Raw genomic sequence first — 5,523 nt, 5'->3', positions numbered from 1 at the left:
GAATAATTATATGACAACCGTTTTGGTATGAGATTACAGTAAAATATGCGTCGCCATTAATTCTGGGATACAATTGAATGCTTGGCAGTGAAAATTTGACATAATATTTTAGTAGTTCAAAATTAGGAAGTAGAATTTTGGTGGTTTAAAAGCTGGGCAAAAACTAAAAAAAAAACAAATAAATTTTTAACATATTTTTTTTTTTGCAATTTTAAATTTGGCCATATATTTGGGACATTTAAAATTTGTACAATTTAAATTTTAATTAAATGTTATAAAACAGAAACTATATTTTATATGCCAGACTTTTAACTAACTAAAAATGTATGTCTAATTTTTAAAAGACTAAAAATTTTTAATTAAAAATTTAAAAATTGAAAAAAATATTTTAATTTTAAAATTAAAAGAACATTTAATTTAAAAAAGAAAGAAAAGGGAGGGAGTTGGAGAGGGTGAAATAACGTANTAACATATTTTTTTTTTTTTGTAATTTTAAATTTGGCCATATATTTTGGACATTTAAAACTTGTACAATTTAAATTTTAATTAAATGTTATAAAACATAAACTATATTTTATATGCCAGACTTTTAAATAACTAAAAATGTATGTCTAATTTTTAAAAGACTAAAAAAGACACACATTTGCTTTATTTCATTTCTCTTTGAGCAATAAGACCAACTTTTAGACGTAACATTTTGAGTAATAAAGCAAAATAGTGCACATATGTAGGTAGTCACCCAGTTACATTTGAACAATTTAAATGGACGGATTTGTAAGTATACAATTTTGAAAGTGCCCAGCGTTTTGAAGTGCCCAGCGTTCGACATCACGCTCGNGTGTTATTTCCCAATTGAATTTGAAATAACACAAATTTGCTTTATTTCATTTCTCTTTGAGCAATAAGACCAACTTTTAGACGTAACATTTTGAGTAATAAAGCAAAATAGTGCACATATGTAGGTAGTCACCCAGTTACATTTGAACAATTTAAATGGACGGATTTGTAAGTATACAATTTTGAAAGTGCCCAGCGTTTTGAAGTGCCCAGCGTTCGACATCACGCTCGCGTCCCCCGCCCCCTCCCCTCCTTTCGCAATTATGCACTGCTGGCATTATAACCGTTTAGAAAAAAGAATAATAATAAAATGATACTAGTTCACTTCTGAAACTGCCTTTTAGTGTCCAAGTAATGGGAATTATTGCGTATGGTGTTATTGCATGCACCCCACCCATAGTGAAATTATACCAGGTGAAGTAATATTAGAGTGAGAAGAAATATTTTGACACTCTTATTTGAAAGCAAGTCTATAAAATGTGACTATAAGACAGCCGAATGTCAGAATAAAGCGAGAAAGCTGTTTTATTACTTCACCTGTTTATTGCGCCATTCATCCGAGTACCGAGTATTCGTTCAAATTTAGACGTCTGAGACCTTAGAACCTTTGTTGGAAATAAAGCAAAACTTGGATTTTGGTATTATTTCCCATTTAAAAGTGAAATAAAGCAAATTTTGCTTTATTGCCGTTTGTGTTATCACAAATAAAATCGATTAAATAAAAATGAAAATTGTTACCAGTACCTTCACTATTGGTGGGGCATTATTAGTCGGCCGATTTACAATAGATCTTTAAATAAAATTAGAATTTAGGCAATCTAGTTAGATGTAGTTATATTTTAGTTCATTAAAGAAATAATATTTTTTGTAAATAAAAATTGACTACGAGNCTGTTTATTGCGCCATTCATCCGAGTACCGAGTATTCGTTCAAATTTAGAAGTGAAATAAAGCAAATTTTGCTTTATTGCCGTTTGTGCTATTTCTGATATCTGAACAATCAATGGGATATTCCGAACTTAAGGGATGTACCTCATATTAAAACCTATTAATGGAAAGTATTCACAATTGGCAAATATGCGTCTGCGTGAAAGTACGAAGTACTTCTAACTAACCTCACAAAGACGAGTCGTTTAGATAAATAATACAAAAAAAACGGTTAAATAAAAATGAAAATTGTTACCAGTACCATCACTATTGGTGGGGCATTATTAGTCGGCCGATTTACAATAGATCTTTAAATAAAATTAGAATTTAGGCAATCTAGTTAGATGCAGTTATATTTTAGTTCATTAAAGAAATAATATTTTTTGTAAATAAAAATTGACTACGACCACGCTATAGTACAAGTACAGTCCCTGATCAGCGCAAGTTTTTCAATGCTCAGCCATTGCAAACAGCAAACAGCAGCCTCCGCTACAGCAGCATAAAATGTCATTAACAATTTCTGCTAATAGGTGCGACAACTTTGACAATTTTAAGCTGATTATATGACGGTCGTTCGTTAGTGGTGGTTGGTTTCGTAGCAGTTTCAGTTGAGCAAAGCATCAGAATAACACAACAGTGGCTGAAAAGTTAAAACTACGAGGAAGACTTGAAATTGGAACACGGCGGCGCAATGCAAAAGTCTATGACAGCAGAGGAAGTGTGTGTGTGTGCGTGAGTGTACGAGTGAGTCAGTACGTATACCCTGCAGGGAAACCGCGGACTAGTGAATCAAATTTCTAGTTCCGTACTAGGGCTTTATCGCCAAAAAGGAACTAGTCTGATACGAACTAGATCCGAACCAGTCCAAAATCGGCGAAAAGTGGTACTTTAAAAGAACTAATTTTTTAAAGTTTTTTTCACCAGAAATCTATATCTTAAGTGACGAATTTAGAACTAGTTCGGAACTATCGAAAAAGGGATGCAGAACGAACTAGATCTTATTTGTCGAATTTAGAACTAGTTCGGAACTATCGAAAAAGCGATGCAGCGGTGGGCTTGTTTACTTTACGTACATATGTGTTCGGCGGCTTTTTCGTTCAAATACGCTTCTATTCTGGACTGCGCAGATGCTTTTTCATAGCTTGGTAATACAAAATCAAAATTTGTGTTAACATTTCAACATCTTGGGACCGTCTGGAATCTAAGAAATAACAGCGAGAACCTCTGCAAACTCAGCTACAGCTAAAGGTATGTAAACGTACATTTCTTACAAACATTCAAACAAATTTAATTTCAAATTGAAAACACATTTCTTTCAAAATAACTTAAAATCGCACACACGGAAGAACCAAAAATACTTTTTTCTTTCGTCCGTCGATTTCAGAACTGGTTGGGCNGTTTCAGTTGAGCAAAGCATCAGAATAACACAACAGTGGCTGAAAAGTTAAAATTACGAGGAAGACCTGAAATTGGGACACGGCGGCGCAATGCAAAAGTCAATGACAGCAGAGGAAGTGTGTGTGTGTGCGTGAGTGTACGAGTGAGTCAGTACGTATACCCTGCAGGGAAACCGCGGACTAGTGAATCAAATTTCTAGTTCCGTACTAGGGCTTTATCGCCAAAAAGGAACTAGTCTGATACGAACTAGATCCGAACCAGTCCAAAATCGGCGAAAAGTGGTACTTTAAAAGAACTAATTTTTTAAAGTTTTTTTCACCAGAAATCTATATCTTAAGTGACGAATTTAGAACTAGTTCGAAACTATCGAAAAAGGGATGCAGAACGAACTAGATCTTATTTGTCGAATTTAGAACTAGTTCGGAACTATCGAAAAAGAGATGCAGCGGTGGGCTTGTTTACTTTACGTACATATGTGTTCGGCGGCTTTTTCGTTCAAATACGCTTCTATTCTGTACTGCGCAGATGCTTTTTCATAGCTTGGTAATACAAAATCAAAATTTGTGTTAACATTTCAACATCTTGGGACCGTCTGGAATCTAAGAAATAACAGCGAGAACCTCTGCAAACTCAGCTACAGCTAAAGGTATGTAAACGTACATTTCTTACAATCATTCAAACAAATTTAATTTCAAATTGAAAACACATTTCTTCCAAAATAACTTAAAATCGCACACACGGAAGAACCAAAAAGATTGAAAAATCATGATACTTTTTTCTTTCGTCTGTCGATTTTAGAACTGGTTCGGAACTATAGAATTTAGGACTAGTTCGGAACTATCGAAAAAGGGATGCAGCGGGGGGCAATTGACACTTCCTAGGACATCGCCATGTTAAATTCGCCAGTTGCTTGCATGCAAAAGAGATTTATCGCGAACCAGTACTGGGTCTAAATGTACTAGAAGCGCACCAGTTCAGAACTAGAGATTTTCCCCACAGGGTATGGTTGTGAAAGTATCGAAAAGTGAGGCGCGAGTGTGCCAATGGCAAAATTAATTTTCCTACCAACTTATACTCACTCACTGCATTTATGAAGTCATAGCAACCGTGCAAGTTTGCCCGTAATGCGCGCATATTTAACTGTCACATCGTGCATATGATGGGCGTGCGTGTATGCGTGAGTGTAGATATACATACATACATATGTACGAATGTATGACCGAACTACCATCTACTATTATTATGTGAACGCTCCTGCGTACATATATGTAACTACCAAAAAAACTTTTAATTTTCAACAATTCAGCGCAAAAAGTTCTGTGTGCTGGAAATAATAAAAGCTCGTTATTGAATATGATAATATTATTATTTTTTTTTCTGCCAACAATGAAATTTGCTGCAAGTGAAATCCAATGGGTGCTTAAAGTTAAGGGGTTGTAAAATTGTTGCTTGTCTGTTTTTGTTAAAAGATAAAAGCAAATATTTGCACAAAGTAGTGCGACTTGTTACGCTTTCAGATAATTTTAATTTTTTTGATTACTTATACAGAAAACTGAAGAAAGTTGGTCAAATTTATTGCGGAAAGTGTGCAAAGAGTTAAGTAAAAGCCGGAAAATTTAGATTATACAAAGTTTTGTGTTAACTACGTACAAAATTGGTTTTAACAAAAAGTAACATTTTAATGTGGATGAAATTTTCAAATTAGGCTAATTATTATTATTATTTTTCTCCGCATGACTGAAAAGTATGTAAGTTAATAATTTTCGAATGGGCTAATCGAACGAATTTGGACAAGATGATTGCTTTGGTGCATTTGCATACTACATACATATGCATGTGTATGTTAACGGAATTTATTATCCACCATTTAATCAATATAGTTATCGATGTTGTTTTCGATATGTTTATCGAAATTTGTATGCAAATATTTATCGACTTTGTTATCGATATATTTATGCACATATCTACTTGTCCATGTTTTTATCAATGTATATATGTGAGTTTGTGTATGTCAACATAGATATAATCATCGCTAATCGTGCTTATCGATAACGCTATCGAAAAATTTCTCAGTATATAAATAGTCTATTTTTCACATCCTGGTAAGGGCCGCCAGGTGAAGGGCAATACCTTACCAGCAACAGACACTTCACCTGGCGGCCCTTACCACGTCACTGACGAATCTCCCTTACCTTAACAAAGACGTCGCCGCCTTATGTAAGTAGGAATTTAGAATGTACATTTGGTATCAGACATACTTCTGAGCCGCTTTCCAAAGTAAGTTACGTGTAATGCAGAGCAGTTCGGTGCCTGGAAATAACTTCGGCTGCACGTTACTTTGCAACTGACAACGTAATGTGTC

The 5,523-nt window shown here is 34.4% G+C and overlaps 1 protein-coding gene across 1 annotated transcript in view; it reads right to left on the bottom strand.

The window, feature by feature from the left end:
* LOC108361814 (uncharacterized) overlaps positions 1–5,523 on the bottom strand; it is a 140,681-nt gene that overhangs the window by 4,675 nt on the left and 130,483 nt on the right. The window lies entirely within an intron of this gene.

The sequence above is a fragment of the Rhagoletis zephyria genome, unplaced genomic scaffold (assembly GCF_001687245.7).
Source record: "Rhagoletis zephyria isolate East Lansing unplaced genomic scaffold, Rhagoletis_zephyria_1.1 Rzeph_scaffold_00855, whole genome shotgun sequence".
Classification (NCBI taxonomy): domain Eukaryota; kingdom Metazoa; phylum Arthropoda; class Insecta; order Diptera; family Tephritidae; genus Rhagoletis; species Rhagoletis zephyria.
This window is presented reverse-complemented; position numbering and strand designations above follow the sequence as displayed.